Here is a 12,047-nt window from a genome sequence, read left to right on the forward strand (position 1 = left end):
AAACTCAAAGGATGGAAAAAAGTATATCAAGCAAACAATAAGCAAAAAAGAAGAGGAGTAGCAATATTAATTTCTGACAAAATAGACTTTAGACTTAAATCCACCACAAAGGATAAAGAAGGACACTATATAATGATAAAAGGGACAATTGATCAGGAAGACATAACCATATTAAATATTTACGCACCCAATGACAGGGCTGCAAGATATATAAATCAAATTTTAACAGAACTGAAAAGCGAGATAGATACCTCCACAATTATAGTAGGAGACTTCAACACACCCCTTTCGGAGAAGGACAGGACATCCAGTAAGAAGCTCAACAGAGACACGGAAGATCTAATTACAACAATCAACCAACTTGACCTCATTGACTTATACAGAACTCTCCACCCAACTACTGCAAAATATACTTTTTTTTCTAGCGCACATGGAACATTCTCTAGAATAGACCACATATTAGGTCATAAAACAAACCTTTGCAGAGTCCAAAACATCGAAATATTACAAAGCATCTTCTCAGACCACAAGGCAATAAAACTAGAGATCAATAACAGAAGAACGAGGGAAAAGAAATCAAATACTTGGAAAATGAACAATACCCTCCTGAAAAAAGACTGGGTTATAGAAGACATCAAGGAGGGAATAAGGAAATTCATAGAAAGCAACGAGAATGAAAATACTTCCTATCAAAACCTCTGGGACACAGCAAAAGCAGTGCTCAGAGGCCAATTTATATCAATAAATGCACACATACAAAAAGAAGAAAGAGCCAAAATCAGAGAACTGTCCCTACAACTTGAACAAATAGAAAGTGAGCAACAAAAGAATCCATCAGGCACCAGAAGAAAACAAATAATAAAAATTAGAGCTGAACTAAATGAATTAGAGAACAGAAAAACAATTGAAAGAATTAACAAAGCCAAAAGCTGGTTCTTTGAAAAAATTAACAAAATTGATAAACCATTGGCTAGACTGACTAAAGAAATACAGGAAAGGAAACAAATAACCCGAATAAGAAATGAGAAGGACCACATCACAACAGAACCAAATGAAATTAAAAGAATCATTTCAGATTATTATGAAAAATTGTACTCTAACAAATTTGCAAACCTAGAAGAAATGGATGAATTCCTTGAAAAACACTACCTACCTAAACTAACACATTCAGAAGCAGAACAACTAAATAGACCCATAACAAAAAAAGAGATTGAAACGGTAATCAAAAAACTCCCAACAAAAAAAAGTCCTGGCCCGGACGGCTTCACTGCAGAGTTCTACCAAATTTTCAGAGAAGAGTTAACACCACTACTACTAAAGGTATTCCAAAGCATAGAAAATGACGGAATACTACCCAACTCATTCTATGAAGCCACCATCTCCCTGATACCAAAACCAGGTAAAGACATTACAAAAAAAGAAAATTATAGACCTATATCCCTCATGAACATTGATGCAAAAATCCTCAACAAAATTCTAGCCAATAGAATCCAACAACACATCAAAAAAATAATTCACCCTGATCAAGTGGGATTTATACCAGGTATGCAAGGCTGGTTTAATATCAGAAAAACCATTAATGTAATCCATCACATAAATAAAACAAAAGACAAAAACCACATGATCTTATCAATTGATGCAGAAAAGGCATTTGACAAAGTCCAACACCCATTTATGATAAAAACTCTTACCAAAATAGGAATTGAAGGAAAATTCCTCAACATAATAAAGGGCATCTATGCAAAGCCAACAGCCAATATCACTCTAAATGGAGAGAACCTGAAAGCATTTCCCTTGAGAACGGGAACCAGACAAGGATGCCCTTTATCACCGCTCTTATTCAACATCGTGTTGGAAGTCTTAGCCAGGGCAATCAGGCTAGACAAAGAAATAAAAGGTATCCGGATTGGCAAGGAAGAAGTAAAGTTATCACTATTTGCAGATGACATGATTATATACACAGAAAACCCTAAGGAATCCTCCAGAAAACTACTGAAACTAATAGAAGAGTTTGGCAGAGTCTCAGGTTATAAAATAAACATACAAAAATCACTTGGATTCCTCTACATCAACAAAAAGAACACCGAAGAGGAAATAACCAAATCAATACCATTCACGGTAGCCCCCAAGAAGATAAGATACTTAGGAATAAATCTTACCAAGGATGTAAAAGACCTATACAAAGAAAACTACAAAGCTCTACTACAAGAAATTCAAAAGGACATACTTAAGTGGAAAAACATACCTTGCTCATGGATAGGAAGACTTAACATAGTAAAAATGTCTATTCTACCAAAAGCCATCTATACATTTAACGCACTTCCGATCCAAATTCCAATGTCATATTTTAAGGGGATAGAGAAACAAATCACCAATTTCATATGGAAGGGAAAGAAGCCCCGGATAAGCAAAGCACTACTGAAAAAGAAGAAGAAAGTGGGAGGCCTCACCTTACCTGACTTCAGAACCTATTATACAGCCACAGTAGTCAAAACAGCCTGGTATTGGTACAACAACAGACACATAGACCAATGGAACAGAATTGAGAACCCAGACATAGATCCATCCACGTATGAGCAGCTGATATTTGACAAAGGACCAGTGTCAATTAACTGGGGAAAAGACAGCCTTTTTAACAAATGGTGCTGGCATAACTGGATATCCATTTGCAAAAAAATGAAACAGGACCCATACCTCACACCATGCACAAAAACTAACTCCAAGTGGATCAAAGACCTAAACATAAAGACTAAAACGATAAAGATCATGGAAGAAAAAATTGGGACAACCCTAGGAGCCCTAATACAAGGTATAAACAGAATACAAAACATTACCAAAAATGATGAAGAGAAACCCGATAACTGGGAGCTCCTAAAAATCAAACACCTATGCTCATCTAAAGACTTCACCAAAAGAGTAAAGAGACCACCTACAGATTGGGAAAGAATTTTCAGCTATGACATCTCCGACCAGCGCCTGATCTCTAAAATCTACATGATTCTGTCAAAACTCAACCACAAAAAGACAAACAACCCAATCAAGAAGTGGGCAAAGGATATGAACACACATTTCTCTAAAGAAGATATTCAGGCAGCCAACAGATACATGAGAAAATGCTCTCGATCATTAGCCATTAGAGAAATGCAAATTAAAACTACGATGAGATTCCATCTCACACCAGCAAGGCTGGCATTAATCCAAAAAACACAAAATAATAAATGTTGGAGAGGCTGCAGAGAGATTGGAACTCTCATACACTGCTGGTGGGAATGTAAAATGGTACAACCACTTTGGAAATCTATCTGGCGTTATCTTAAACAGTTAGAAATAGAACTACCATACAACCCAGAAATCCCACTCCTCGGAATATACCCTAGAGATACAAGAGCCTTCATACAAACAGATATATGCACACCCATGTTTATTGCAGCTCTGTTTACAATAGCAAAAAGTTGGAAGCAACCAAGGTGTCCATCAACGGATGAATGGGTAAATAAATTGTGGTATATTCACACAATGGAATACTACGCATCGATAAAGAACAGTGACGAATCTCTGAAACATTTCATAACATGGAGGAACCTGGAAGGCATTATGCTGAGCAAAATGAGTCAGAGGCAAAAGGACAAATACTGTATAAGACCACTATTATAAGATCTTGAGAAATAGTAAACCTGAGAAGAACACATACTTTTGTGGTTACGAGGGGGGGAGGGAGGGAGGGTGGGAGAGGGTTTTTTTATTGATTAATCAGTAGATAAGAACTGCTTTAGGTGAAGGGAAAGACAACACTCAATACATGGAAGGTCAGCTCAATTGGACTGGACCAAAAGCAAAGAAGTTTCCTGGATAAAATGAATGCTTCAAAGCTCAGCGGAGCAAGCGTGGGGGTCTGGGGAACATGGTTTGCGGGGACTTCTAAGTCAATTGGCAAAATAATTCTATTATGAAATCATTCTGCATCCCACTTTGAAATGTGGCGTCTGGGGTCTTAAATGCTAACAAGCAGCCATCTAAGATGCAGCAATTGGTCTCAACCCACCTGGAGCAAAGGAAAATGAAGAACACCAAGCCCACATGACAACTAAGAGCCCAAGAGACAGAAAGGGCCACATGAACAAGAGACCTACATCATCCTGAGACCAGAAGAACTAGTTGGTGCCCGGCCACAATCGATGACTGCCCTGACAGGGAGCTCAGCAGAGGACCCCTGAGGGAGCAGGAGAGCAGTGGGATGCAGACCCCAAATTCTCATAAGAAGACCAAACTTAATGGTCTGACTGAGACTGGAGGAATCCCGGCGGCCATGCTCTCCAGACCTTCTGTTGACACAGGACAGGAACCATCCCTGAAGACAACTCATCAGACATGAAAGGGACTGGTCAGCGGGTGGGAGAGAGACGCTGATGAAGAGTGAGCTAATTATATCAGGTGTACACTTGAGATTGTGTTGGCAACTCTTGTCTGGAGGGGGGATGGGAGGATAGAGAGAGAGGGAAGCCGGCAAAATTGTCAAGAAAGGAGAGACTGAAAGGGCTGACTCAAGACGGGGAGAGTAAGTGGGAGTAGGGAGTGAGATGTATGTAAACTTATATGTGACAGACTGATTGGATTTGTAAACGTTCACTTGAAGCTTAATAAAAGTTATTATAAAAAAAAAAAAAAAAAAAGAATCTTTCACTCCTGCCATTATTTTCTATATCAACATCTGCTTAATTTCCTTATAGCTATGATCAAAAGTTTTTTGTTTTTTTTTTATGATCAAAAGTGTAACTACTTTTGTTTAGTTATCAGTTGACTTCTGTGACTTTCCATCTTCCTCTCTAGATTGAAATCCTCTGAGGGAAGGACTTTTGTTTTATTGATGCCTGGAACCAATTTCTTTTCAATACCTGTCTGTTGAATGATTATAGAAGACAAGCACCTTTCCTTTTCAAAATAGCCAAATTCTGATGATTAGGGAGACAGTTAATAAGCAATTAAAAATAAACAAAAAAACCAAAGTGTGATCAGTACAACAGAGTTAATGGGAATGGGGTGCTTTGATTATTTCTGGAATGGGGTGCTTTGATTATTTCTGGAAGAGTACATCATAGTGGGTAATCAGAGAAGGAGTCTATGAGTAAGTGACATTTCAAGTAGATTTTGAATTCTGTTGAGGTTTCCTTATAAAAAGTGATTAAATGTATTAATTAATAAGATTAATAATAGTGATGAGCACCAATAATTGACAAAAGGAATCATTAGGAAATATCCCTGTGAGGAGTACTAGGATAGAGATCCTAGGGAGAGAAAATACATAGAACAACTCTAAGGCAGACATTTTCAAGGAACTATAAAAAAGTAAAGTGGCTGGAACATAATCACTAAAGTAAAGAGGAGCAAGAAATGTAGCCAGAAATGTAGGCAACGGTCAGATTGTGTAGTGTTAATATATCTAAGTCCTGGCCTTCTCTGAAGCCCCAGAGAGAAAGAATTTTATTATTACCTGTTCAAAATGACTCAAAACCAAAAATTCTTTTAGAATCTCATATTAACTCTAACTTTTTTTTTTTATTGTGGTTTAGATGAAGGTTTACAGAGCAGATTAGTTCCTCATTAAACAATTAATACACATATTGTTTTGTGACATGGTTGGCAACCATACTACATGTCAACCCTCTCCCCTTCTTGACCTTGAATTTCACATTACCAGGTTTCCTGTTCCCTCTTGTCTTCTCATTCTTGTCCCTGGGCTGGTGTACCCATTTAGTCTTGTTCTGTTTTATGGGCCTGTCTAATCTTTGACTGGAGGATGAACTCCAGGAGTGACTTCAGTACTGAGTTAAAAGGGTGTCTAGGGGCCATACTCTTGGGGTTTCTCCAGTCTCTGTCAGACTAACTTGGCTTTATTTATTTATTTATTTTTTGAGTTTGAATTTTGTTCTGTATTTTTCTCTTACTCTGTCTGGGACTGTCTACTGTGATCCCCGTCAGAGCAGTTGGTGGTGGTAGCAGGGCACCATCTGGTTGTGTTGGATTCACTCTGGTGGAGGCTGTGGTAGTTGTAGTCCATTAGTCCTTTGGACCAATCTTTCCCTTGTGTCTTTGGTTTTCTCCATTCTCCCTTGCTCCAGATGGGGTGGGACAAGTGGAGTATTTTAGATGGCTGCTCACAAGCTTTTATGACTTCAGATGCTACTCACCAAAGTAGGGTGTAGAATATTTTCTTTATAAACTATGTTATGGCAAGTGAGCTAGATGTCCCCCAAGACCAAGGTTCCTAGTCCTCAGCCCAGTAATTTGGTCCCTCAGGGAGTTTGAATGCATCTGTGAAGCTTCCATGACCTTGCCTTGGGCAAGTTGTCCTGGCTCCCCAGTGTTGTGTACTGTCTTAATCTTTCACTAAAGTTACCACTATTCTATTGTCTGGCTAGTGTTTTTTTCTCCCCTCTCCTCCCCTCTGTCATAACCATCGAAGATGGTTTCTTTCTGTGTGTAAACCTTTTCATGAGTTTTTATGATAGAGGTCTCATACAGTATTTGTCCTTTTGTGATTGACTTATTTCACTCAGCATAATCTCCTCCAGATTCATTCATGTTGGGAAATGTTTCACAGATTCATCATTGTTCTTTATTATTATGTAGTATTTCATTTTGTGTGTATACCATAGTTTGTTTATCCATTCATGTATTTGATCCTAACTTATGTGCTATAGTTATTGAGCAATATGATGTGAAAAGCTTTTGTAGTTACCTTTCATTTTGTCCTTTAATTTTTAATTGTAGAATAAACTTCACAATACTTTCTTAAAATATTTCAAAGTACCCGCATTGACTTTAGATTTATTCATTTTTCAACTTATCGTCAATATAGAAGAGAAATGCCATCATAGTATGGTTATTTGGGCCTTTGTAAAAACCTTCCAGAAAAGCCAAACCCATTGCTGTCGAGTCAATTCCAACACAAAATTGACCCTACAGGACAGGGTAGAACTGCCCTGTATGGTTCCCATGGAGCACCTGTTGGATTCGAACTGCTGAACTTTTGGTTAGCAGCCATAAACACTAGGCAACCAGGGTATCCTGTAAAAACTGTAAGAGAGTCTTTATCATAATCATATTATGTGAATACAGAGAGGGATTTAGCTTGTAGTCCTAAACTTCATATATGTGTACTATGTGAGGTTTAATAATGCTAGGTTTAATTCCATGTTTGTAATTGTTCGGAGCCCTGGTGGCACAGTGGTTAAGGTTTGGCTGCTAACCAAAATGTTGGCAGTTCAAACCTACCTACCAGCTGCTCCCTGACTACGTCTTACTATAATATAGGTTCACCTGCCAGTTATTTGATATCTTTTCAATAAGTAATTAAAATTCTTGTTGTTGTTAGGTGCCATCAAGTTGGTTCCAACACATAGCGATTCTATGTTCAACAGAACGGAACACTGCCCAGCCCTATGCCATCTTCATAATTGTTGTTATGTTTGAGCCCATTGCTGCAGCCACTGTGTCAGTCCATCTACTTGAGAGTCTTTTTTTTCGTTGACCCTCTACCAAGCATGATGTCCTTCTTCAAGGACAGGTCCCTCCTGATAACATGTCCAAAGCATGTGAAAGGAAGCCTCGCCGTCCTTGCTTCTAAGAAGCATTCTGGTTCTACTTCTTCCAAGACAGATTTGTTTCTTCTTGTGGCAGTATATTCAACATTTTTTGCCAAAACCATAGTTAAAAAGCATCAGTTCTTCTTCGGTCTTCCATATTCATTGTCCAGCTTTCACATGCATATGAGGCAACTGAAAATGCCACGGCTTGGATCAGGTGTACCTTAGTTCCCAAAGTGACATCTTTAATGAAGATTAGTTCTCATCTCATTAAATGGGGTGCTTGTCTTTCTCATTAAATACATTTTAGTAGGTAAGGACTAGCAGTTTTATATATATATATATATATATATATATGGAAAACCTGGTGGCGTAGTGGTTAAATACTTCAGCTGCTGCAGTTCAAATCCACGAGGCGCTACTTGGAAACTCTATGGGGCAGTTCTACTCTGCCCTGTAGGGTCACTATGAGTCGGAATCGACTCGACGGCAGCAGGTTTTAAACACATATATATATGTTTTTTTTATATATATATGTATATATATATATATATATGTATACTATGGGGCAGTTCTACTCTGTCCTATAGCATCGCCATGAGTCGGAATCCACTTGAGGGCAGTGGTTTTATATATATATATATATATACACACACACACACACACACATATAAAATCATTTACAAGATGCCAAAGTGGGATTTGGTAGATCTTAGACTGGATTATGATCAAAACACGGCAAACTAAAAGTAAAATTGAAATTCTTTAACTTGATGAAAGGGTTTCTTCCAAAAAACTAAAAAAAAGTCAAATTTAGTTGTGAAAGAGGTTCATTAAATTCAATAACAAGACAAGGCCATCTTTTATTATTGCAGTCAAACAGTTAAGCGCTTGACTACTAACTGAGAGGGCGATGGTTTGAATCTAACCAGAGGCACTTCAGAAGAAAGTCCTGGCAATCTACTTTCTAAAGGTCATTGCCACTGAAAATCCTATGAAGCAAGTTCTACTCTGACACACAGGGCCTTTGTGAGTTGGAATCAACTCAGTGGAAACTTTTTTTTTAATTATTATTACTATACATTGTACTGAGGGCCCTAATGCAGAGATCCTAACCTCAAAACCTACAGAATCCAGTTGAATAAAAAAAAACAGCAACACCAGCTTCTGTAGAGACTTTTAAGGGGTCATAGGAATATGGCTTCTAGAGATGGAGTGAATTTTAATCTCCTTAAGGGTCGTCCATTACTAGCTCTGATCTGTTGTTGTCTTATGGGAGTGTATGTACAATTTGCCAAACACTCAGATTTTCAGGAGAAGTATGGCATCCATATTTTTATGTGCATTTTATTGATTTGAATATGTTGATAACTAATTAAGTTTCTTTAAAACGCTTTGCTGAGCAACAATCTTTGGATTAAATAAATTCTTTCAGGGGAATTCTGTCCATGGGCTTTCACTTTGAAAACTCTGTGTTAACCAATAAAATAATGGCAAAAAGAAGTAAGGTAATCAAAACTGAAAATGAAGAGGCACAGTTCATTATTTGCTAACATGTTCATCTTCTTAGAAAAACTGAGACGATCAACTGACAAATTTTAAGCTTTATTAAAAGTGTTTAGCTGAAAATCAACATAATATTTTCAAATAAAACTGCAATAAATATTTAGAAAATAAAATAAGTCACAATACAACTAAAAACTATATAAGGAACGTAAAAATGTGTGTGAAATCGTTATGAAGAATACTAAACATCTTCCTAAAGGAAACCTGAATAAAGTGAGAGATAAAAATTTAATTTTCTTAAACATAGTACTTAATCCTTTCAGACATAGCAGAGAAACTGGACTTCCCTATTTCTTTACTAAAACTGGAAAAAAAAAAAAAAAGTGAAACAATCGTTTCCAAAATTGGAAAAAAGACAGTATAGAACTAGAGCCCTTAAGGAAGGGAAATAAAAGAGATGAGCCCTAGGATAGATGCAAAAGTCCTGGATGGTACAAACAATTTGTGCTAAACTACGAACCTAAAGGCTGGTAGTCCAAACCCACCCAACAGTGCTATGGAAGAAAGGACTGGCCATCTACCCTTTGGTTAGCAGCCATAGCACTTAACCACTGCTCCACCAGGGTTTCCATGTAGAGATTACAGTCAAGAAAATCCTATGAGCAATTCTACCCTGTAACACATGGGTTTGTCATGGGTCAAAAGTGACTCCATGGCAGCAGGTTTAAGTGTTGTTTTGTTTTGTTTTAAGATAACTGCAGGCTTCTGGTTCGAGTGGCCGAATCCTGGAGAGGAAGGAGCCATGCAGAGAAAAAAGATCCAAAAATCTGCACAAGGGGCCTGAGCAATCTGAGCCTGTTGCTGAATGCTAAGAACACTAAACTTGGGTGTATGCGGTGAAACTTCACAAGACAGAGTAAAGAATATCAAAAAATGCATTTATCATTCGCCCTACTTATTTCTTGCAATTTGAGCCTCTGCTTGACACAGTAATTCAGGGATAGACTGACAAAGACTCTACTATCTTGTATCTGAATACACAAAAAAATGGACATTTAGGTGATATCAAAATCTGCCATATTGGTTATATGCAAATGCTAGATCTTAACTTGTTTAAGAATGAGTAAAAGAAAAATATATATATATATATGTGTATATGTATATGTGTATATATACATATTCCTTGGACTACAGAATTCTGCATTATAAAACAAATTGGAAAACATTTTAAGGAATAGATAAATCAACAGCATGGATATGAAAAAGATTCTCTTCATGAAATAGAAGTAAATTTGGGACTCCGTATGCCCTGTATACTCAAATTTAAAAGTCATGAACTTTTAATGAAATAAATAAAGAACAAAAAATTAACATACGTGACGGTGGAAACTGAAAATGGCTTCCCTCACCGTATAAATAACCACAAGGGATTTTCTAATAGCTGTCTTGGATCTTTTATGAGGCCACCTGTGATTTCTATACATATATATATATATATATATATTTTTTTTTTCTTTACCTGTCCCTGGGGTCTTGCCTAATCTGAGACTGATTTCCAAGGCTTCTTTTCTTCCCCTTAATCTTATGCTTGTGATGGTTACCCCTTCCGCTTTAGCCTTCCTCAAGTCAGTCCTTTCCCCTCACTACTGGAGCTCCGTAATCAGATCTAAGAGCAGTAATTCATTTTGTGGTTTTTCCTGTTTACAGGTAAATTTTAACTACACAAACTTTTGTCCATAAAGTATACCTTTCACAAGTGTGCACACAAATTTTTTCTCAAATTCAAGTAACGTGCAAGACCTTCCTAAGGGGAAATCAGTTCTTCTGAATTCCAGCAATGATACAAATCATGATTTCACATTTCTAATGTAACAAGGTGGTGAGGCTGACATTTTGGCTAGACACAATGCGTGAAATTACAAAGTGTGTTCCAGACAACACCATGCCTGTTTCCATAGTGAAGGCAATGAATGACAAAGATCAGAATCCTCACAACTAGATAAAGGGTATGGAACCTGGTCAGTGTAAAGTGGGCGAGTGGTTGGTGAGAACTGCTTTGGAGAATTCCCTGTAGAGAATCCTCTTGCCCCGTTATGGGAGTAGAGAGGTATGCCAGCCTCTCACATCGGTACCCATTTTTCTGATGTTTCTGTGGAGGAACATGTTTGGCGTTACCTACTCTGCCATTTGGCTGACATCACCCCCTACTTTAATTTTTAATTGTCTCTCAACCAGGGATTATAGCTAACTGTTCCAGTCAAGCACCTTAAAATTTGTGTGTGCATTTCTGTGTGTTTGTGTGTGCATTTGCACATATGTGTGTACATGCACGCTGGAAGTGCACTTCTAAAGAGTGCTATTCTGACAGGCTAGTATATGCTCCCCCACATTGGTGGCTGCAGGGACTGAGTTCAGAAAAATCTAGGCAGAAAGAGAGGCTTAGTGGTATCAGTACAGGATTGCCCAGTGAGGCACGCTCAGCTATAGATGTCCAAGGTATCATCTTCTAGGAACATTCTATCAAATGCTCGTACTGGCAAAATGACAACCTGGATTCTGCAAGTTTCGTACATACTGGCTCATGTTGACCAAATTCATATGGTACTAGAAAAAGATTTATAAAAGGAATGTGGTGGACACAGTGCATTTCTTTCAGGAGAAAAATTTCTACAAGAAATTTTCTACCAAGCGAAAATGGTCAGATGTTGATAGAATTCAAGTATGGATCATTACACGTTGTTCACAGTGGTTGTGAGCTTTAAGTACTCATAGTCTAATACAATCCCCTCAGAATATCAAATGTGTGCAAAACAAATCAATAACATGTTGATATATATTGATTCTTGTTTCTTGTTAGGATTGTTTCCTGTTAGGAGTATTTCACCTTTCCTGTCCATGTAACCAAAACTAAGTTGTTGAAAAAGTGTAAATTAAATACACCATATTTATCAACTGAAG

This window comes from Elephas maximus, chromosome 20 (genome assembly GCF_024166365.1).
Source record: "Elephas maximus indicus isolate mEleMax1 chromosome 20, mEleMax1 primary haplotype, whole genome shotgun sequence".
In the NCBI taxonomy this organism is placed as follows: Eukaryota; Metazoa; Chordata; class Mammalia; order Proboscidea; family Elephantidae; genus Elephas; species Elephas maximus.